General features: G+C 45.1%; 1 long non-coding RNA gene across 1 annotated transcript in view; it reads right to left on the reverse strand.

Moving 5' to 3' along the window:
• Window positions 1-1,738: 1,738 nt before the first annotated feature.
• LOC141969348 (uncharacterized) overlaps window positions 1,739-24,669 on the reverse strand; it is a 30,696-nt gene continuing 7,765 nt past the window's right edge. Inside the window, exons 2-6 of the long non-coding RNA XR_012635038.1 lie at window positions 17,211-17,338; window positions 14,505-14,593; window positions 7,683-7,780; window positions 6,787-6,801; window positions 1,739-6,431 (exon numbers count right to left, since the gene is read on the reverse strand). This is a non-coding gene — a long non-coding RNA (uncharacterized LOC141969348). The remainder of the gene's footprint in view (window positions 6,432-6,786; window positions 6,802-7,682; window positions 7,781-14,504; window positions 14,594-17,210; window positions 17,339-24,669) is intronic.

Below are 24,669 nucleotides of genomic sequence, written 5' to 3' on the forward strand. Positions count from 1 at the left end.
GCAAGATAGTTGTTTATTTCTACAACTTACGGTGACCTGACAAACTATTTTTTTAGAACTGGGGAGAAGAGAATCTCTGTATCACAACCACAAGTTAGTGGAAATGCAAATTCTACTTTTGTCTCCATTCACTGAGAGATGTATCTTTCCTTCAGCAATCAGAAAGAAGTAGGACAGGCATAGGATCTTCTGCTGGATCTCTCTCCATTTTCTAAAAATAGGAATATGGTAAATTTACAGACAGAAGTCATCACTCAACAGAAGGCCATGCACGAAGAGTCAGTGCTTCAAAACAGCATAATAAAAGGCAGATAGCTTCTTACTAAAGATTCCCCACTACCTTTCATTTTCTTGACATCTACATGTGCAAGACATCTGCTCCCTAGCATCTCTGGCATTCTTGTAATCTTGGTATCACTACCTTCCAACTGCAGGGTGTTGTTGCAGCTGTGTCTGCCCAGATATACATTCCTACCTTCAGTCCCATGGAATCTGCAGTTGTCCAGAGAATAGAAATACTTGGAAACTGCCTAAAGACACAGGACAATTCAAAGGCGGTGTTGTGTGTAGCTCAGACTAGTAGAGAAGTAAAAATCTAAGCAACTGGCTTGTCATAAAGCAACATACAAAATGAAAACTCTGAGAATTTCACCTTCAGATGCTCTTAAAGCAAAGGGAGGTGAAGCAACATGCTATTTGGTGGAAAGACACAGAAAGTCTTTTTTCCTGACTTTGATTCATCTCACCGACTACTAAAAGAGCTTTCCGACAGACTACACCCTGCATCTTATAAAGCATCAGCTGAGCTGTGACTACATACATTTACCTCCACTAACCATGAGAGAGAGTACTGACATAACCTTTTTTTAAATAAAAAAAAAAAAAAAAAAAAGGCTTAAACAAGAAGTTTCTAGTTTTCCTTTGCAGCTGGCTGGGAAGCTGGGCTGAGGCCCAGTTCTCAGTGGACTGGCAATTTGGTTACATGCCTCAGGGCTTCGAAGTGATTCTTAGGGGCTGAGACCCCCACAGCACCTCTGCTTATCACAGGCACAGTGCTGGCTTGCACAGTACCATGTTACTCTCCCGATTGTGTGCCAGACCAGTGAGACAGCTTTTATCAGAGATGAAGATACTTCATGGAAAAAGTATATGAGGAAAAGTTTTGGTCTCACGCTCTCTCACTCCCCCGATGTGTTCAAAGGCCAACTCCGGGTTCACCGGGGGAGAGAAGAGTCCGACTGCTCCTGAACCATTAGGGCACTATTTCACACCACAGCTTCAGGGCACATACATGTGAGGAAGAAAAGACTTAGTACCATTCATAGCTGTTTGTTTCTGACACCGAGCCAAGAGAACCCAAGGTCCCTTTACCACATTCACTTTAAGGCCACAGACATAATGACAAGAGAATATCCTCCAAGGCACTGCCAGCAAGGAATCCTCACTACCCACAAGAGGTCACTGCTGTTCCAGACAGTAATATTTTTTCCCCATCACCATTATCCTGATCTAACAAGATCTAACAACATCCTGATCTTCATCTCTGATGAAGGCAGACAGCTCCAACACCAGCACATGTACCTCGGTCGCCTTCTGCCATCCCTGCTCCATGCCCACAGCTTAGACAGAAGCAGTTTCAAGTAGGAGCTTGGGAAAAAAAAAAAAAAAAAAAAGGTAGAGCCCAGTTTCACTGCACCCATAAAAAAAAGGGTGTGTACTGAAATAACTTTTTTTTTTTTTTTTTTTTTAAATCAGCCATTAGAGGCTCAGTTTGTCAAAAAACTGTTTAATGTTGTAGTTTCCAAATCACCATGCAGTTCCTCTTAAGAAAGTCAGTACAACTGTTTCTTGTACTCACTTCTCAGGGCTCAGCGTGGGGCCAGTAAGACACCCAGCTCCCACCCTTCTCCGAGGAATGCAACATTAACTGCATCACCCACAACCTCTCACTGACACAGATCTGCACAGCCTGGCTACTCCCCTGCAAGACACTAGGGATACAGGACAACATCTAACCAAGGGTTAACATAAACCTGATTCTCTGAAAACGTAAACCTCTGGAATCATAACATAACAAAAAGCTAGCCAACAGTTTCACCAGCACCTGAGCTCTTCATTTCCAGGAGATCCAGACCAATTTTTTTTTTTAAGTCATCACCTGATGCTGAGGTTCACTGCATCAGCTGAAAGGAAGTCAGGGAAGCATGGTTAAGAGAAGGCTTCTGAAAGACACAGCAGCCTTCATGTTTGTCCTTTGCTATTTTTTCTAGCATGTGACAAAAAAAAATAATCTCCATTTCTAACAGTCCTGACACAGATTAAAGACCTAATCCTTGACTTTATTAACCCCATCTATTCCATTTTGGACACTAATACAGACAGCTTCTGATATGGCATTGATGAAAGACATCTAGGGCTGCTCAGGAAATTCCAAAAAGATCACTGACAGCCTTCATATAATTTCTCAGGAACTGCCCCCTCTAGACAACAACAACTTAAAACAGATTTACAAGAGCCACATAAAAAACCCACAAGGTACCCTACATTATCTATTAAGTGCACTAAGCAGTAAGGTGGTCAGTTAAATAAGTGCAGACACTGCAGCCAACTCTCATGCGGCTTTTCTTCTCAGAAAAATAGTTTTCAGAGATTTGAAAGGTTTTCCTTGACAAACATGGGGGTTAAGACAGTTCTGTAACAAGTACAACTTGGTACTACCAAGTCCACTAGGAGGAATCTGACATTTGTATGTGAAGAGTCACCCTGGCAGCTTGGCGCAGTGAGAGGCCACGTTACATACAGGGAACAGACTTTCTGGAAACAGAATTACAATACACAGAGAAGTACACAGAGCCAGCGGAGTAATTTGGAGCTATACAGGGTATGTATATCCTCTCACCGGTAACCGACTCACTGTGAGGGAAACTGCAAAGTAAAGTTTCATAATTTTCCAACTAGTCTGAATTCATTCTAGGTCCTGTGGAATTAACTAATACTACATGAATTCCTATTGTATCTTGGTTACGCAAGACCAAATACTGTGACTTTCTCTGCTGCTACTACTTCTGGAATAACACCCCCCACCCTCCTGCTTCCCACCCCTCTGTTGTGCAGCAGAAACACAGAGGTAAGTGCTCCAAGGCGGGCAGGTCTGCTTTCAGTGTCCCAGTACTAACTTGGGCATGTTAGCTCTTACTCCAACCTGGCTCCCAGTGATTCTCAAGAGGCTGAAATATGCAGTCCCCTTATATCTAACCAGACCGACACCACAGGCAGCTGTTAGGAGTAACAAATTTTCAGCTGTAGGCAGGCTGGCATTGGGATAGAACGGCCCCGAGGCAAGCACGACAGTGTAAAAACCTGCTGGATCCAGCTGAGCCTGGGATTTATGCAGTCCTTGGTGTTCCACCTCCACTGGAACCGCAGCGCAGCGGGTGCACACAACTGCTGGAACAGGACCCACATCACCTACCGCAGAGCGCCATACTGGAGCTCCTCGGCAAGCCCACTGGCTTTCCTTTCATCGAGAAGAGATGCTTAGTCATTATAAGCAGTTTTCCATTAGCATCAAAAACGTGTAGTCAGGCTGCAGAGATCACACAAGAATTCAAGCCAGCAACACTCAAAAAAAAAAAAAGCCACAAGCAATGAGAATTTTTTGCAGGCAGAATGTAATTAGTTACAGTGCTGGAATCAAGCCAGCACAATCAGTGAATTAAAGTATGCTCCAAGATAGTTTTTTTCATTTCAAATTTAAATTAGGAGATTAATATGGGATATTCCTTCATGCTGTGGCTGCATGGAGAAAAATAAAGGTATTAATATTGTACATTCGCAATGAAACAGAATATGCCATGAATAAAAAAACCCTGGTCTTAAGGTCACCCAGCTCAGGCTCAATTATGGAGCAGTGGCACTTTGGGAAAGGGCACTTGCACAGAATACAGAGTGGCACTCTTTGTTGTGATCTTCATGGCAATCTTTCAATGCTATTTTTTTAGCCATTCTCGTTACATATAATAAAAATGTCTGGACGGCATCTCTTACATTTAGTAGCAGGAAAATAGGCCAAATACTAGTATTTTTGGGGTGTAGCTTTTATTCTAAATTGAATTGCAGGTATACACCGTGCTCTGCCACACAAAGGTCTGCCTACAACCTGTAGTTTTAACACAGATGAGACAGGAATATAAAAGCTAATAATGAGACCCTCAAGTAGGAAAAGTCATGAAGCATGTCAGGTTACTGAGCTAGAAGCCTCACTCAAGTTATTTCACCTAAGTTATTTGAAACATTAAGTGGGAAGCAGCAAAGATACAATTCTGCTAAAGGGTGCAACAGAGCCCAGGAGACCATTTCTTTCACTGGCACAGGGACACTCAACATCTACAGTCCAGAATCCAAATCTGATTTTGAAAATGGGTTGTCACACACTGTATCGTACTCCTCACCCTCCTTCTGTGAAGGCAAACATAAAATATTTAACAATTTACAGACTCTCTCTCCGCCTGTGGGTGCTGACTGCTCCGGTCCCAGCACAGCCACTACCATTCATCCAACTCAGGGGTCAGCTGCAGTCACATCCCCAAGGCAGAACTCCAGAACACCACTTGGTATTTAACAGTGTTGTTTGCATCTTTCCTAGATAGCAAAGAGCACATTTAACAGAACTATTTGCAATGCAGTGCCCACGTATTTACAGAAAATAACCAGTTAGTCACTACTAGCCATCCTAGTGTACGCACTAGCCATCCTGGTGTAAGCAGGGTTACGTGCAGGAAACTTGGAGAGCAGAACATTAACTTATAACCTGGAATTCAAACTCACTGACTTTATTAACACAGGTAGAGTAGAGCTGCTCCGTAGTTACATGCCAAGTGAGACAGGTCAAGCCCCACATGTTTGTCACCCCAGCCACATTCCAGTCATCGCACCGGTCCCATTCAGCCAACACCCAGCTCAGCCTCAAGCATGGAGCAGTGGCACTTTAGGAAAGGGCACAAGAAAGTTCATTTACACAGAATACAAAGAGGCACTCTCAGTAGCGATCTTCATGGTGATCTTTCAAAAATATTTTTTAGCTGTTCTCATTACCTGTAACAACACACCCTGTTTCTCCCCCGAAAAGGTGGAACTCTATGCTCGTCTTTGGCTCCATAAAGAGGAAAAAATCTGAAAGCAAAAAGCCATAGAGAAGTAGTATTTTATCAGGAAATCTGATGTACTAGCTCAAAACATCTGTGTCACGACAAATACCCTGCTAAAGCAGAGACAAAGCTTCAGAAGATTTGCTGCAGAAGGACCCCATGCTCCCTTCTGGCCATCCGTTATCTTCTGAGTGCAGAATTTCATGGTTTCACAACTCCCTGTAATTAGTGCAATTACGTTCACGTCTGGAAAAAAGGCATACATAAGTGTGGGCAACCAAAATCATAGCTAGTTTTTTTTAAAGAGGGTCGGAGCTCCAGAGTCCCTGGATCATGACACCCAGCTCATGCCAAGTCAGTGAGGGCCATAGAGAACCAACCACAAAACCAGCTTGGTCTGATCAAAACTAATGTAAGTGCTTATTCTCTGTGTGAACACTGGAAGTTTTTACACAAGATTCAGGCGAGGCCTTTACTTCTTCCGAGGTTGGCGTGCTCTTGCATTTCCTCCCTTAGAACAACCCCATATCATACGTGTGTCCTTTCCATAAAACCTCTTATCCAGACAAGGTAAGAGGTAATGTCTCATTGCGTAATTAAAATCTAATTAATTCTTCCCCAAAAAGATCAGCTAGGTTTCTGGGCACCTGACTGCGTGTGTTTGCAATGTGTATTTCTCCTGGGTGCTGGTCAGCAGCTAGTGACTAGAGGCCCCCATGCGAGGCTCAAAGCCTAGCTGGCTTGTCATCACCAGCCTCTGCTTGAAGCTTGGATGAATTCCTCCTAAAAACACACCTTTGTCCCAATAACTAGCCTTGCATTTTTGCAGTGTTACTAAAAATAGCTGGTGTTTCACTCTCAGGAAGATGCGTGTGGGAATGACAAAGCAAGAGCAAAAGTAACTTGCAACATATTTATCTTCTCTGTTCTTCATCTCTTGTCTTTGATGCAGTGACCACATCATCGAGCATCCTGTGGCATTCCTCACAGCAGCCCTCTGCTCCATCAGTCGCCCCAAGCTCCAGCACAACACAGTAAGTACACCTGGGCAGCATCCCAACCTGGATCCCCATCCACTGCCCAAGCCATGGAGACACAAGGCAGGCCCAACAATGTGCAGCACTTCTAGGGCAGTATACTTGCTGATTGCTTCCTTGACTATTGTTCACAACAACCAGCTAAGACACTGCCAAAGAAACACTCACAGCTGGCATCACACAAGGAGGGAAGTCAGGGCAGGTTGTTCAAGCTTCTCCTCTCTTCTCACTCACAGAAGACAAGAGCCTGGGGACAAAGAAAGAGTCAGTGAAGCAACTGCAGCAGTACTAAAGAAAACAGCTTTCAAGGGAGAAGAGGCTCAGACCCATAAATTGACAGTTACCCTGTCCTTTACCCCCCAAATCTTGGTTAAGGCCTCTAAGAATTACAAATATTAACAAGCTAAACCCAGCTTACTTGCCTCCAATCCATACTTATTTCAATAAATTCAAATTTCACAGACTACCATTGGAACAATAGTGTTTCCAGATGCTTAACAGTTTAAGACACAAAACTGTTTAAACTCTTGGTGGGTTGACTCAATTGCACAGCTCTGCTCTTCGGTCACATATATGACATGTTGGACAGAAAGAGAACTCACTGGGAACACAATCATCTGCAAAACAAATGAAAAAGGGACCGATACTTATTTGTACTAAAGCCATTTGACTTTCCTATTATACATGTGGAACAGCCTGAGATACACAAGAAACGCTGTTATCTAGCATTCCTGCAATCTTCAGTTCCTGGAAACACATGAACATGTGAGAAGACAACCTTCAGGACAAAGCAATTCCTTAACTCTTGCATCACAGCCTCAAAAGCAGGTTATTACTTGAGGGCCTCTTGTGCAACACTTGAGTATCAAGGTGAATCACGCTGCATAACTAGAAGCTCAGTGGCTTTTGTCAGCCTCTAATTTCTTTCAGTGATCCCCTGGTAACACTACGTCTGTATATTCTGAGACACCTAAGCCTTCGATTCCCCCTCCTAATGCGTCAGGTTACAAATTCCAAACACTCAGGAATTTGGTTTGTGTTTGGATAGCAAGACAGAGCAGGGCAAGACTCTTGACCCTTTCTTGCTCTCACCCTGTATTGTTCACAGTGAAATTGTATTTCATCTTCCAACAATTTATCAGAAACCTGCCATCCTGCAAAGAAAGGCATGAGCACCAACTGAAAGGCAAGAAATGGAAACACTTCAAAACTGGAAAGCAGATGTTAAAACCCCAAACTCCTGGCTATCACCAAGTCAGCATGGCCAGCACTTGGGAGCGTTTGTTTTTTCAAAAGACACAGAGTAACCCAAGACAAAACTGTTGGATTTATTGCAGGAGTCATGACACAAAGTTCAGTGGCTTCTATTGTACAGGATGGCAATGCGGGTGATAGGAAAAGCTCATGCCCTCTATATAATATCAAAGGAGACTGACAAAGGTGAAATGAAGTGCTCTAACTGCACCAAACCAGCACAGCAGAGAACAATAATACCCACCAGGCACGGTGATAACAGAACAAGGCTTCCACTCCCTAGGTCCCAGCAGACAGCACCGATTAATTAACACATCACTTCTCGACTGCAACCTTTTCACCCTGAGGAAAAAGCAAACAATTCCAAAACATCAAAATCAAGACTTGACAACAGTACCCACCTTCTTGCCCTGAAAACGTGTCCCACTCTGGAACTAGCTGTCTTGTTTAAACAATGACCTAATCATCCCTCCAACATTTCCCATCAGGATCAGAACAAACCAGACTATCTCAAAGGCAATTAACAGGTCAGGGACAAGCACAGCTATAGGAGAGCAAAACAATCTGGTACAGAAGAGGAAGATACTACTTCATCTTTCATCCTCCTCTGGGGCCATACGAGACTGCAGAATTGCTGTTTTGGGAACTGTAAAACTGTCCTTTGAGCCACTAAAAATTAAGAATGACAGGGACAGGGAAAAGATGCTTTGGGGAACAACCTTGTCTCTATCTGTGCAGCAGCATAATGATCCTGCTTTTAATTTTTCAAATCATTTTAACTCCCCTCTGCTGCTTGTGACCTGTAAGAACTCCAAGTGCTTTAGGAAAGGAGGAAACAAGTTGTCCAACCAAAACTGTTTAACACTCTGGGAGAACATGGAGCAGCAAAACCACCCTTGTATTCAAGCCTCACAGCAAGGGCAGCCCAAAACCCTATGTGCCCAACACCTAAAGGTGAAAAAAGGGCATGCAGAACCACGTCAGAACCGCTCAGCTGGTCCAAACAAATCCACTCCAGCCTTCAGCTTCAAGGGGCCAGCATCTTAGATGCAAATGCACGGCTCAGCTGGATCTAATCCAATCTGCTGCTGGCAGCCAAAGATCTCAATAACTGGAGACAATATCTATTAAATTAGTGCAGCTCATTATGTGTTTTCATGGTACAGTCTAAGATGTCAACTGAATGGGGCTGCATGTACTAGGCACAGTACAGTGAGATAGTAGAACAACACATCCCTACCCCTAAAGAGTTTATTCTGCACTAACATTAACGACTGTGTTGCACGAGACAATTCTTTCTCCCCAATCACTGTAGAGGCAACTTAGAAAAATCCTCATCTTCCCTTAATGTGGACAAAAATCTTCATGGTATTAAGCACAAATGAAATCTCATCACAGGCAGGTATGTAGGAGCAACCTTCTCCACCCTTTCTATTGATGTACTTGGAGAGAACATATAAACTGCAACTCAGAGTTTTTAATACATGAGTCTGGGACAACAGACTTGAGTCTATTTTCCCCACAAATAAATCCACAAGCCTCCTCCACAGGTGTGAATGGGATTTACCATCCCAGAATCCAAACAACCTGGCAATCAGGCAAGGATCCTTCAAGTTTTACAAGCCCAGTTTGAAAACTATGCAGCAAAAACTAAGGGACAGAAAAGCATCCCCACCACAGAGTCCTAGAATCATTTAACTGAGGATTGGCTGCTGTGGCTGCAGGAAAAGCAAGCATTTGCAATATTAAAAAAAGTTATCCAGCTCTTGAGTTCTCTCCTATTTCTAGATGCTCAGAAGCTATATTTCTAGGGATGACTGACTTGGGAACAGCTTTGAAGTCTTATGGGGAAGCCAAACAACTTCCCTAGAAGTTAGAAGACATCTCTGCAAAGATGCCGGCCGATAAGCTGAGCAACCTTTCTGTTTCAATAGCTTGTCTAACAGCAAGTCCTTTTCTCCTCCCTGTAGTTCAAATACCTGGCAAGTTTACTGTGACTGCGCATGGAGGGAAGCATTCTGCTTTAGGGAACTGTGACCAACACCATCAAGGACAGCACAGTGTGTATCAGCATCCCTGAGCACAATTTAAAGGCCAGAGGTGCCACTCAGATTTTACATGGTCATGCACATGTAGTTGAATTTGAAGGTTAAGAACTCAGAGTTTGCCCCAAAAGTCAATTTTCCCTTTAGAGAAAAGGTAACACTTGACCCGTTTCACTTCACATTGGTTGTTGGGATGCTTCTCCAGGAGAGAGGTGACCCAGCCTGCACAAAGCTCACCTCAGTCCTGGGCTAGGTTAAGTGGCTAGATGCAAATTTGTGCTTAATCTCACTGTGACCGTGTGCGGGACAAAGCAGCAGGAAAAAGTTGTTTGGTGGATCATGTTAACAGCACAAGGAATTAGCCTGTAAAGAAATCGCTACTATAAAACAATAACCTGATGGGTGTGGAAGATGGAAATACTCTCCTGTTACGGAAATACTGCATTCCAAGAAAGGTAAAAAGTCCTGCCAGGTAAGATCTGCAGCAATCATTCTGTCATCACTGAAACATGTGATACCATAAGTTTCACTTAATTAAGCACATTTATTTCAAGTTCATTCCCATTACTGTGCAATCCTCCTATTGTCAACAAGTGGAGTTTTAAGCTATGACTGACCTAATCACAAGCTTTGAGCTAGTATCTGAAGAGTCACACAAAGTTTCTCTAAAGATTTGAACAACTCCAGCTGGAAAAGCCTGATGTAAACAGATCCACTGGAAGCTTCAAATATTTCTCATTTTAAGGCAAAACAAAGCTGAATTTTCACCTGTGAAATTTGTGGGTGAAACTGAGCAACAAGAGAAAGCTTGAATGAAAAAGATGAAATGACAGTTTTCAAACTTCAGAAAGATTTAGGCTGGAAAAAACTCCTGGATATCAGCTAGTTCAACTGCCTATTTTAAGCAAGGCTAACTTCAAAACTAGATCAAGATGCTCTGGTGTCTTCTGTACAGACTGTTTTAATCAACACTCTCTACTTCTAAACCATAGAATTAGAAGTAATGTCCAGCTGACTCCATCATGCTCACCAGGATGAACTGGCATCCCAGAGAAAAAGCATCTTAAAGTTATACCAGACCACTAGTGTGGTTGCAGAGCATGAACAAATTCCGTTCTCCCAAAGAAGGTGTCAGTCTTTCCAATTATGAACCTTCAGGTAGGAAAGGAAGCGTCTTGCTTCTCCAAATCTAGCCAGCTTTCCTGACTTACAACCTTACAGGCAGGTTTCCCTTTTTAAGATAAGCATACACTGGATAAATTCTGACTTGGATTTGATACAAATCCTGTATGTGGATCCTGAGTCTTGGATTAGTCTCTCCAAAAATTTTCCAACTAGTGCTGTATTATCCCATCTTCTACTGCAACACCCATGATTTACTACCAAGTCCACCAGAAAATGGTTCTGGGCTATGGCTCTTCACAAAGTTTGTTAAGCATTGTTATTATCCTACCTTTCCTGGTCGTTTCTTCTCCTCCAAACTCCCTGTAACAGCCTAATTCCCCAAATACAGGACAGAAGCTGCTTAAACAACTCCTGATTGTCTTTTTTCATCATACATCAGAAACTTTCCTTGCGAGATGTACTGACATGACCCTACAGAGCAAAGGTATTTACCAGTTTCTTACAGTTCTGTGGTATAGACGATCCAGTGGCAGTGGTACCCAAAGTCCATCTGAGCTCCCAGGTGACCCCAGGTTCCTGCTGCTAGGCTCGACATAACCGCAAACAAGCTGAGCACAAGCTCCAGAGCAGTGCAGGCACCTGCTTCATAATTCAGACTCACTGCAAACTCGGACGGTTCCGCCTTTTCTGATATAACTACGACTCCACCCCGCGTACTGCCACCACTCCTGCAGGCCAACCTCACAGCTAATAAGGAAATGGGACAATACCTTCGCAGTGAGTCACAGGCTGCCTACAACGCAGAACTAAGAGAAGAGAATACACAGTACTCACTGTGTTTTACAGAAAGGCACTGCAAGACAGGCAAAAATCACCCAAGATAGGTACGTGACAGAATGACAGGGGAAAAGGTGGAGTCCTAGTCTGAGATGGGTGTGCATTTCTACCTGTAGGACAGCTGCGTTCCTAGCCCTACTGATTTTCAGCTTGCCACTCAGCTCAGAGGGACACAGCCACCTGGGTAAAAGGCTATCTTCATCTTATTGCAGGTGACAAGTGAAAAAGCAGCGGCAGTTTTGTAGCCCTGGGATCACGTGGCAGATGGAAGAGCCAGATCTGCTCTCAGTAGCTTCTTTCCAGAAACTTTCCTGCACTCTGAGAAGCACAAAAGCTCTCAGACGTAACAGGGAAAAACTCAGGACAGAGTTCAGGTTATTACATTACTGAGATCTGCAGAACACCTATGTCTGTCACTCAATCATCCACCCCATGAAATGCAGACACAAGCTTTCCATAAAACATGGTACAGTTAAAGATACCATGAAAAAAAATCTACAGCAACAGCCTCCTCCCATTCCTTCAAAGGCATCAGATTTAAAATCTACCACATCTCACCCAAGTGAGTCTCCATTTGGGATCTCACTGGGCCTGGTTTAAGCAATATTAAACCCCCACATCAAAACAAGATAAAGCCCTAGAACACACGTATCACTTACTGAATTTCTCCACATACTGTGCAATGAGAAACATGCCCGCACAAAGAGTACACCAGCCGCAGAGTTAAGCAATGCATTCTTTGCCAGATTCAGCACAAATTCCTTTCTTTCAGATTTCATTTTATTTTTACATGAAGACAAGCAAAAAAAGCCCTCTGCTTGCCACATTCTAGTAAACTCTGTTCCTCCCCTACAATATTTAACAAAGCTTTCATTACCTTCCCCCTCCTCCCCTCTTCTCTCTCAAATGAGATCAGTGTCCAGCAGCAACATCTTAACTTTGACTGCAAGCTCTGTAAAGTAGCTCCACCTCACCGGCCAGAAGAGCACCTCGACTGGTGTGACACGAGAGCAGATGCGCCATCTGATTTCGCACACCGAACTTGCTGCATGCTACCTCTTCCCTTCCCTTTACACAATCCCCTCCCCATATCTTATCTAACTTTAAAACAGACAGACCGAACCCAAGTGTTTAAGCAGAAGCAACATTTTTTTGTGAAACCTGCTCTGTAGTCACTTATCAAATACCACCAACGTTGGTTCTCCCCATATAGCATCTTTGAGAATTCTTTAAGGAGCTGTCATTATGGAGCTTTACACAAACAGCTCACAGTTCTACCAGCACCTGAGCTAGCTACTTAAGTGCCATTACTTTTTATGTAGACATGCCACAGACAAACTGACTTCCCAGCAGCGAGCCGTGCAGAACAGTGAAGCACAGTGGACAGCCCCATCCACGGCTGCAATGCCGTTGTAGCTCCTGGAAGCAAGGCTCCCCCTTTTCCTAGCTGGCTCCACTGCAGCAGCCAGTGTAAGCCAAGAACAGCAGGCTCTGCAGGGGTTCTGCTGATTCAGTGCCTTGGGAGAGGCCTGGGCAGAGTCCAGAGCATTGCAGATTTCGGAGGACTGTAAAGCCACACGTAAGCACCCATGACTCATTAACCAAGCAATGCGCCAGCATTAGCCATAGATCATAAACCCAGAGTCACAGCTGTCAGTAGCCCCATGTCTATTCTAGCACGTCAAAACACAAAAACCTGTGGTTTTATAGCCTAGGGGCTGGGAAAGAGAAGTTCATCCAAGCCAAAAAGTTCCTGACCTGTTCCCCCAATTCATTCTGCTGGGACAGAGAGGACCCTGCCAGGATGATTCACAGCAGTGATTTTACTGTCACAGCAGTTCTGTCCTTTCTCGCTTGCTAAGCTCAGGCTCCTCCTTTATCAGGACTTTGAGGGGTCTGTATAGATCTGTATAGGATCTCCTCCTGGACATGCCCCTGTCCTTTCTTCCAAGGTCAGACCCACCTTTTTGTGCATCTTTGCCTCAAAGCAAGAGGCCAAGTGTCAAAACAGGGTCTGCTGCCTGCACAGCTTGTCTGAGCTGCATTAGGGCAATTTACATTTTGACGTCCACTCCTGCTCAGTCAACCGCTTGCCACAAAAGCCAGAGACCTTCAGAGGAGTCCCAGGCACCACTGGCTGAAGGTGTCACCATCCTCTTTGCCAAGAGATGCTCACCATGCACCACCAAACATGCAGGAGATGTGAAGATCAGGATTATTATGAGCATGTTATCTGGCCTTCCTATCTGCCCAAGGAGATGAGATGTGACACCAAAGCTAGCAAAAGGGCGACAGGATGCCTGCAACACAACTGGGGACATTATCCTCAGATGCTTCCCAGAAGCACATCTTCCTCCCCACATTGCCCCTGCCCAAGGTTACTTGTACTGAAACAGTGCCAGACATTGCTCCTGCACCTAACTTCATCCTCAGGTGGCTTCTGAGGTGAATAAAGCCTGCATTTAGCAAAACCTGATATGGGCTGTATCTAGTTGCACAAAAGAAGTCTGTTACCCCTTGTAAAAGATGCATTTCAATTAATCGTGAGTGCACTGCAATATTCTAGACAAGGTAAGACTCTTGCATCTTAGTTGCTAAAGAGGTATAACAGTAGACCTGCATCACCAGGGGAAACATCTACAGGAAGGCTTGAGTCAAAAACCTTCAGAGTCCATTTTCAGTAGTATAAAATCTCTTTAATTCCTTTTACCAAAGACTTCTCTTGTCCACTGGGTGAACGATTCTTATTTCAGGGAGAAGGTTGCTTCAGAAAGGCTGGGCATAGCTTTAATGCCCGGTCACTTCTCCTACAATACAGTGAAATGCAAACAGAAAAAAAAAAAAAAAAAAAACAAACAAAAACCCACCACATAAAACTGAAGGCTCTAATTAGAGTCCCACAGTTGTATAAGCCCCTTCAGCTGAGTCTCTCTTTGGAAAAAAAATCAATGGCTCATGTGTTATTAACTTCTCTCTATTTGCATTAAGAGATGGTCTGTACCAGTTACTGGAAGATTACTTGTGTTCTACCTTCAAAATACAAGAAAATAGAGACTTACCTACAAAATGGACTAGCAAGTTTCACTGTATACTCAACATGAGATCCCAGTCATACAAGGAAATCTAGTGAGAACTCCTCTCCATCCAGCTGTAGATTACAAGCAGAAAATATTGTGGTTTATATTTTCAGCAATAAAGCACTGATGTTTTCTCATTTAAACCATCTTTATTTCACGGCCATAGTATAAGTGAGTGTAAGGAGAAGAGTTTTCAAAAGCTGTACTAAAAATCCTCTAGTTCCCCCATGCTTTGAGACAAGGTACATGCACCAAGATGTCAATAGGTCACTCCAGAAAAAAGCTCTCTTCTCATGTGCTATTGTGTCACTTACATCATAAGCCTGTCCTTCCTCCACGATACAGAACAGAGTGAAACAGAGGAAAGCACAAGAGAAAACGACCCGTCAGCTAGCAGCAAGAGACAATTCATAAGCTACTGTTTTCAGAGGAGCTTTTCCTTTCATGCTCTGATCAAATTCCCTAAAGCTTATCCATAGTTCTGTCTAGATAGAGGGTTTTTTCAGCCTTTTTAAGTGAGAAGAAAGTTAAAAAGCCCCACAAAACTAGTCTTAAAGCATCTCCATCTGAAGTCAAATGGACAGAGCAACAAGCATCCCTAGCACTACTCCACCAAAATCAGTGGAGTTGCCCAAGCAATGACTTTAGCCTCATGTTACTGCTCCAACATTACTCACCCCTCAAATACTATTTTTTTTTTAAAATGTGCCTCAGCTTTCTGAAGCAAAATAGGTCAATTAACTTTCTCTTGGGGGACAAAACACAGTGTGAGATGACAAGACAGAAGCATGGTCACCAGAACTGCCTGTACTCACCATCCTTGGGTGAGGTGCAGAGGGCACCAAGTGGGAGGGAAGAAAAAAGGAGACTCATTATTTAAGAATCCTTGCCCCTCTTACCCTGTTTGGAATTTAGGCTGCGTAGTCATTTCACAGAGCCAAGAGCCAACAGTTTCACCCTGCACAGGGCTTTGCTGCAGTCATTAGGCCTAAAGCAGAGTCCTGGATGCAACCCCATCCACAAAATACGTTACTCTGTTAGACTACAAGGTCTTCAAAGACTAGAAGAGCTGCAGTCTGACCAAGGTGCCCATTGGAACTGTCAGAGGGTTAAGGCCCAATCTGAAACTCCCTGCAGCTGCCTGCAAATGTGAACACGTGTACAAACACCACTCCTTGCTGGAATGGTGCATCTTTAACACTGCTTCTACCACTGATGGTATTGGCAACCAGTAAAGTAGTCACTAGAAGAGAGGAGCATTCATCATGTCCAAATAGGACATGTTTACTTTCAGGTCCTGAAAAATAACCCTTGTTAGCTCTGGTCTACTAAACAAACCAAAAAAAAGCACCTCACAGCACTCAAAAATTATGAAGCCAATAACAATCAAACTCACCCTCAGTAGGTAGAAACTCCAAAACACTCTGGCATATACACCGGTAATAAAATACCAAAACAGACTGTACAGATGAGAGGTAGGTTGCTTACAAATTAATACATTTTACATCAGAGAAATAAAAGGTAAGCATGGGTGGACTTGTCTTCAAAACAGAGAAGAAAACTTCATATCCACTCACCCCAGCTGCTCTGCTGAAATGCCCCTGGAAGGCAGCAGGACCAAACCCTGAGCCCAGATCTGTGCTGGTGCACACAATTAGCTCTCATGGACTGGTAGCTCTGATCTGAAATGACTCCTAGTAAAGTGTCTTTTTCAATTCTTATCTGAGCTTGCCCTTCCTGAGGGAGGGAAAGGCCTGTCTCCTACCTAAAATAACAGTTATCTCAATAATAGTTAATCCCACTGGTGGTTTGCACAGACACCCAGATACAGGTAGAGCCAAGCTCCACTTCCCCAGTGCTCAGGGAGGCTGAATGGGACAGCAACAAAGCCAAGCCCAGCCTAACAGAGCCTTCTCCCCCACGTGAGCTTCAGGTGATACCAGCATTTGAGCTCCATTATTTACCCTTCCCATTACAAAATGAATGTGGAGGCACACGCTGAGCCAGGTAACAAACACTGGAAATACCATGGAGAGGACAGTCTGTGCCAAGTGTCGCAGAAGAGGAGAACAGCTGCCAGCTCCTTGCAAAGAGCAAAGATTTACACACCAAGCTTCCATGTTCCCCCATGTAAATGCTGGACAGGACAATGGATCAGCGGGCTAACACCACATCAATCCAGCTACCTCATCTCCTGGATGCAGAAGGCAGACAGCTAACTCGGAATCACTTATGGCTCGCTAGACTCAAGCTGCCAAGTACCATCCTCAGCTCCCGGTGCAGCTGCCGCACGTTCAGACAGAGTGAGCACACAGCTGCTTTTCTGGGTGCTATTACTTTCTGGGATCCCTCCAAAACCAGACACTCACCAGTAGCCCCAACTCCAACATGCATTTGTGTATGAAGGGCTTGAAGGAAGGGGGCTATGGAAGAGGAAAGAAAAGAGAAAGGGAAACAGCCTTTACCACAACAGCGTAGCAGGGGCTGTTGCTGTAATATTTTCCTACGTTACTTTCGAGACTTCTGAGAGCTTACCTGTCTGTACATTTTTGCACAGACCACCACCACCTTCCACAGCCCCACTCAGACACCAAGGAGCTCTGCAGAAAAGCTGGCAGAGTCCAACCCAGGCAGATACAGACACTACATCTGCAGGCACGAGTACAAACACACAGAGACTGCACTTACCTGGAGAGACAAAGGTCAGAAAAGCTCGAGTTTAGTGGATTGTTGCTGGGGTCTCCCAAGGAGGTCTCGTCAGCAGAGCAGCTGCAAATCCAAAGGCAGATGCTCTCTGATCACTCCGATCTCTAGGACTGCAAAGACAAAGGCAGGCTCAGGCCTGAACAAGCCCAGACAAGCCCAAATAAAGCCTCTCCCTGAGCCTGCCCGGTTAGGAGAGACGCCAGCCCTCGGGATGTCAGCGCTGGGTACCAGCGACCCTCTGCCTCAGCCCGCAGGCTGGGGCGGGCTACAGAGAGGTCAGCAAACACCAGTCCGTGACAATCCGGCACCTGATTTCTTCCAGAGCAACATCCCTGACTGCAGTGAAGCTGAAATACACTGAATGGGAGCACTTCAACTTCAGCACACTTGTGCCAGGGCTGAATTTAATCTAGTTCACTGAAAGAAGCCCACATTAGGAAGAATGCAAGATTTCTCCAGGATTCTTCCTGGCAAAGGAATGTAACCCACAACTTTGCAATCACATCAGAGGCTCCGGTAATTGGAAAAAGCAAACTGGCAACTGAGAGACATACTGCAGCAATGACATCAGGGACCCATCGGTGCGGGACCCCAGGTTTGAAATGCAACGCACCAAACCCATCGTCGGGCTCTGGAGGGTCTCTCCTGCCAGCCCATGCAGCTTAAATCCACCCATCCCAAATATGCCCCCCTCTCTCCCCAACACTAATTCTGTTACAAATGGTAGGCTTGCAGAGGGAGGCTAAGGCACCTCATTCATTCTCTAGAGAAGCTCTTACTGTGCACACAGCTAATTAATAACGAGCCCTTCAGAGACAGAACTGCAGCAGCCTCCTCCCCACTCACACAATGCAGATATTTTTTCCTCTCCTTTGTATCGGTGAGTGTTCACATTTACTTTTCTTAATAAAGCTGCAGGGCCAGATTCTGATTTCAGCGCAGCACAAGCTCAGAGCAATGCTGCTGCCTTACTGGGTGACTCTGTTACCTGCTTGAGAAGTAAAGAACGTGGCCCATTAAATCCATCCATGACAACACCAGAAAAAACCTGCACAAAACGAAACCAAGCTTGCAGGTGAAGTTCCCAGTGCCCAGCCATCAGGCTAACTTACCCTGAGGCTGTCCCCCTGCGGCAGCAGCAAAGGGCATTTCATTCCCCTGCTTTCCGCCACATGTCCTCGCTTCCCTGCCATGATGTGAAGATGCAGCTGGGGGAAGAAAAGGGGGTCATGATGCACAGCATGACAGGGGTGGGATATGTGAAGCTCCAAAGCTTTTTTTTTTTTAATGCTTTTCCATAAAAATACTTAAAAATAAACTAGCCTTATGCACGGACCTCCCCAAGCTTGTACTACAAGGGGATGAGCCCTTCACTCCTTTCTCCCAGATCTTCCACTTGGGAAGGATTTAGTGCAGAGTCTCTCCCTGGAAAGGAGTGTGAAGTGTTTAACAGTGTTAACAGCAACAGGCAGCAAAAAAAAAAAAAAAAAAGCCAGTTCTGCATTTGCTCATACAATTCATCAGGGCTCTCCTACTGCACAAGACTGAGGCTTCCACCTTACTCAAACTTCTAAACTGACAGCTTCCAAATAAAAAAAAAAAAAAAAAAACCCACACTCACTTCTGAACAGCCTTTCTTTTTCCACATGAGACAATGGAAAGCTCTCTACAGCCCAGGAAATCCCACCACTTTCCCATTCAGCACCCTTCACAACTCCCACCTCCTAACACAAACTCAGAGTTTGATGCAGAGGTTGGCAGATTTGACACAAGTAACAAATATTTCAAATCTCCAGTCTTCTCGAGATTCTGCACTTCAGTTTATACCGAAAGCAAACATAAAAGCTACTAAGCGTGCAAACCATGTTCAATCCAGACAGCAAATTTCCTGACATCTGCCCTTAAATTAACAGATTCCATGTTTTATCTAAGAAATAACACGAGATTGAGATTACTTGCTGAGGTAGCCACAAATGGCAACCGACTGTACCCCTAATTTAGGAACTGCTACAAACACTTAAGTTTCCACAAATGTCAAGTGCCCCCCACTTAGTAAGAGTCACTGTTCAGTAAGGGCTGGTTTTGGTAAGCCATGCAAGCAGCAAAAGCAATAGCCAGGATACCCGATCACCAGCTGAAGGTGATGTATGAAATGTGTAATACATTGGTCACAGCGGGCTGGTTTACTGCAGCACAGCTCTCGTGTTGCTCAAGAGATCAAGCAGGTCTACAGACTCTTTCCAAAGAAAACTTTCTTTAAAGCTTTCCTGGTGGAACTCGTATAGTTCCACCCACGTTGGCCCTGGTGCATGCCAGCGATGGACAACAGCACGCAAGCAAGCGACTGCAGCCATTCTGAGAACCAGCACTGGGGCTGGCGAAGCGCAGAGATGTGCCAGAGCAGCCCCCGGGCGCTGAGCGGAGAAAGCCTGTTACAGAGGAGGAGAAATGGAGTCAGTGACTCAGCCGTACTCTACCCACACAGACCTGGATGAGGGATGGCCCTAACTAAAAATGTGTGTTTCTACTGATGCTGGATTTATTCCCACGTTCCATCGCTTCTCGTAGCTGCCTTCTTTTTCTCCCTATATATTGCAGGGCTCCTCTTAGATCATGCTCTGGCCCTGAAGAGCAGAAAAAGCCAGAATAAAATGAACATGTCCCCCAACATGGCATAAAAGGGAATACAGAAGAATGAAAGGTGGCCTGAAAGAACCAGGTTGCATAGGGACAGCTTGGATGAATTTCTGCTCTCATGTGCATGAAATTACTTCTTTTCCCCACTCATTTTAGGCTTCATGATGCCCTCCACCCTCTCCAGCCCAGAGCAGCTGTACAGCCTCGCCAGAGGCAGCATTGCTGCTTGCCCGATGAGGGACACAGGCCACAGCACAGAGGAGGATCCCCAGGAGTGTGCCTGTGCCAGTCTCCACACTTGTATTTACACCACACATGGATCCTTTGGGTTGGCCTTACGGCAGCACCGCAGGCTAGGGCATGCCTGGAAGCTCCTTTTAAAAGCAGGGTTTGAAGCCAGATGCTTGAGATCTGCCAAGCAGGGGTGGGGATTAGTCGGACAGACCCCCAGCAGATCTAATGGCTGGTAACACGCTCCCATTGACTGTCAGCAAGACCACCACAGGAGCATTTCCCAGACACTGAGACACATTACAGTCAAACAGAAAAATTAAGCTGAATGACCTTGTTAAGTGCACAGGATTGGAAGCCAGCAATCCAAGGCTTCCTACAGGCATGCTGGCACCATGACCGAACAGGTTTTTCTGAAGGACTGGCATCCTGCCATACAAAGGGCAACTGCTGCCTTGAACCTGCATGAGCTGTCACCGCTTCAAAACCATGATCCCATCCACCGAAGTTCATTAAGGATGGGTCTCACTGATGAGAGCTCTCCAGAGCATGGAAACAGCAGCTAGCAGCTGAGATGCTCTTGCTGTAATTTCGGCTCAGCTTACTCTCTTGCTGAGCGTTTACTGACACTTGGGGGGCACTTGAACCGGTCTCACCGATCGTGCCCTTGTTGCTAAACCAAGCTGCCTTCACACATAACCTGATGACAGGGTAGGAAGCTCTTCCCAGAGGGAAATGCTGGATGCTGCTGCTTGTTCTTTACAGCAGCAGAGGAAGGCAGAAGAGCCAGTGGCTGAAAGCCAACGCCAGAAGTTCAGCTTAAACTAAGCTGAAAAACTGCATTAGGGACTGAAACTCAGTACCTAGGCAAATGGTAGATTATTTTATCTTCAAATCAAGATAAATCACTTTTCTGACACTCTGGCTCAGCCCAGCAATCTGGTAGACCGACTGAATTAATTATTACTGCTTAGTAGTCGGATTCCTTTAGTGGATCCCTTTGTTCTCAAACTCTAGGGAACTCTAGTTTGAATGTTGATTTACTTGAACTCATGTTTACCTTCACAGTTATCCTTCATCTCAGTATCATGTGCTAGTTAAAAACTTGTATTGTGTACAGATATTAGCAGTAGGTTTTAATGCCAGATAAGAGAAATATATATGCACAGAAAAATGACCTACCACCTTCACCAAGTGTCAGCTTGTCCATCTCCACCCTGCAGCCAATACATGGCAACACCAAGTTACCACTTCACCTACCAAGGGTAAAGGAGTATTCTCAAATAACGTGGAGGAAAACAGCCATCTCGGTGCCACCTCTAAGTTCCGAACTGCTCCCCATCCATTCCAAACCTTTCCCCTCAATGGTACCACTATGGAGGCAGACTCAGGAACATTTATACAAACTGTCAGTCACAAATCTATGACTTCTTCCCTCTCAAAAACCATCACTTTAACATACAGATGGCAAAATTCTTGGCAAACAGGGAAAAAATTCAGGCTTTCCCCAATGTACGTTTCCAGACCTCCTTTGCAAGGGCAGATAGGCAGAGGGCTTTGTAGGTCTCCACCTGCAGTGAGCAGAGGCTCCAGTTAGCTTAATTGCAGCAAGGTGGGCTGTTAACAATGAAAAGAAATATTTTATATTTTATGTACAACACCAGTTACTGTGTCCATGGTTGTATTTATCATATAAATAGCTTGTGCCTATGCAGCAGCCCCTTTTACCTTGTATCGTGAGCGTTTCTCAGAGGCTAAGGAAAACGTGGCTGAAAAACAGCTCAAGGTCTTCTCACAAACCTGACAAACCTCAGTAAGCTGTTTTCCATCTTCCATCGCAGAAATACCTTGGTTAGTGTCTAAGGTGGGAAACTTCAGCAGCAAGAGAAGGTGGAAGGCATCCAACTGCAGTGTCAGATGTTTGAACAAGTGCCCTCAGCCTAGCGAAGGGAATGCCGTGCTTCAGCAGAGCTGGATTAACTGTCCATGTGTACAAGCTTGCAGCCTGTGTTAACAAGAGTTAACACAACAAGTATCAGCTCACACTGAGGGAGCATTAGCCCGAATTAGCTACCTCTCATATGCCACAGTAAGAGCACGAAGGCACGTTTCACCGACCGACCCGAGATAACATGATCGGGGGCTGAGCGTATCGTTACTTCACGCTGACAGCAAACTCTCTGAAGTTTTTACTTGCAGCAACTAGGTGGGCAAGGGCTGGGGACTAAGATACATTAACCAGCTGGAACTTGAACATAAGCATAAGAAAAAGTTCTCAGGCTGCTAGAGGAGCACAAGCTGTGCTGACCTGAAAACACAGATACAGGTCCAGCTCTCCTCAGCACCTCTACAGATACTTTCTCCCTAAACTGCACAGTGGCAAAACTGCTGCAGAGATACATGCCTGTACATGTGTACTTTGTAGATGCTAATTACAGCTAATGAGATGGGGACAAAATCTCTTCAGTTGCACTGGTGTAAACACAGAGCAAAGTGACTGGCATCAGCAAATGCTTGCATTGCTAGATTACTGGTGCTCCCATTCATCTTGCAAATCTGAGTTACTGCTTTCACAGCCACATTAGGAGGACCCAGGTCTCTCTAATCCCAAATCTAGTTTCTGTAAGGTTTGGATTGCTCTTTAGCACTCACATTCTGCAAGTACACCTGTCAATGGTGGGATTTCCTTTGTGCTTCCCATTTAAGGAGAGACTAACTGGAAAGACCGCTGAAGATCTGGCATCAAGAACTGAAAAGCTCCGAGACATGACTTTCTGCAGAGTTCAGAGACCCTTCCCAAACCCCTCATTGCTGGCAGGTTGTCAGGGATCGTGTATGGCCCAGGCTGCTGGCAGCCATCTGCCTGTGTTTATATCACATCACAACTGTCAAACAGAGGTGCTGTGCTTGAAAAGTCATCTGTGAAAATGGGGGTGGTGGGGGGTGGTGGTGTAGTAGAATATATAAACAAAGGCATCAATAAGCACTTTGAGGATTTGTGAAGGCATGTTTTTCCCAAGAGGTATCTTAATATGTAAGGAAAGACCACCTCACAGGTAACTGTCTAATACACAAGCCACCCCTGCATGCCACATACTCGTTACCCTTCCACATCAGTGCACAGCAGCTCTGGTCCAGTTTTGTTTCCTGTTGCTGCCTTTGTCTAAACAGCCCAAAACCCAGTCAAACATCCCCAAAAGCATCATTTCCCAGAAGCTCCTGGTCTCCAAAAACACTGGCAGATTCATTCCTGAAACATTCTGTGGGTTCAACGGCCTGTGCACATTTCCCCTTTGTGCAGAAACTGGAAGCAGAAGCGGAGCGATTAGCATAAGGAACCGCACTGATTCAAGCACACAGCCAGGGATGATGTTCCAGGCAATTGAGTGTTTCCAGTGACAACTGAAACATCCGACTGCTCAAACTGAAGTGCCTTATTCACTCTGCTTAGTCTGTTTGGCCTTGCTCAGACACGTACCAGTTGCAGGATCAGGATTTTTTTTTTACTTCGTAAGATTCTCTCTCCCTCCTGATGAGATAGAAACCGAAGTGGGGACACCCCCCCACCCCACCCAGATGTCCATGCTGCACAGGAGATGGCATCCAGCTCTAACTGCCAGGTGCACCTCAACACACCGACACGCTTTGCAAGTGCCCTGTTAGAAAGGACCTGTACCACGGGCAGACTGAGACACACCAAAGTTCCCTAGGCTGCAAAAGCCCAAAGTTAAGGCACTTGCACATATTCCACTTCTTTTCTGCAATGCAAAAACCCAGAAGAGAAGGCTACAGAGGACACAGCAGTCACATTACTCCTCTAAGAAGGAGACACCTCTTCAAACAGCCGTTAATCTCCTCCTGGACTGAGTCACTCCTCCCCAGTGTCACACCCACTCACAAGAGCAGGGCCTGGACGGCCCGGGGATTCGGTGCATTAGCTGATGGAACAAATAAAGAGCTGCAAGCTGAAGACCCAGCTTCAGATAAAAAAGGCAGGAAGACAAAAAGACAGGCTTTTGTACTAGGATCATAAGAGCAGAGTCACAAGAAACTTAAGTCATTCGGTCCACTCCCTTGGGCTGAGTTAGGGATAGCTACAGTTCACCAAGTTCAACCAGCAGCATTTCCACCCCATTCTCAGCATTTCCATCTGTACTGCACTTACCCCCCTCAGCAAAGCAGGGTCTCATCGATCTCTTGCATGGCTTTGCCTCAAACAGAGGGAAGATGCATCCCAATTCACTCGTTCAACTAATCTCTCCAAAGGCACAGACTAAGCTTTAGCACTTGCTCTGTCAAGAATCCAGTAGGGACTGAACTAAGAATAGTACCTAAGGTGAAGGACAGAGCTTGCTAGTAGGATTAGCTGGTGCAATTACAGGTAGCAATACCCTGCTACTCAAAGGCTTTATCGTTAAGCACCAGAACTGCCTCTTTTCTTGGTGAGGTGGTGTGGGGTTTTGTTTGGTTGGTTGGTTTTGATGACACCAAGGCTGAAAAAGCCCAGAGCAGCTGAAGGCTGCATGACTGCGACTTGGTGGCTTCTGCCTCCCTCTGCTGGGAGTCAGGCAGG

This window comes from Athene noctua, chromosome 22 (assembly GCF_965140245.1).
Source record: "Athene noctua chromosome 22, bAthNoc1.hap1.1, whole genome shotgun sequence".
Taxonomy (NCBI): Eukaryota; Metazoa; Chordata; class Aves; order Strigiformes; family Strigidae; genus Athene; species Athene noctua.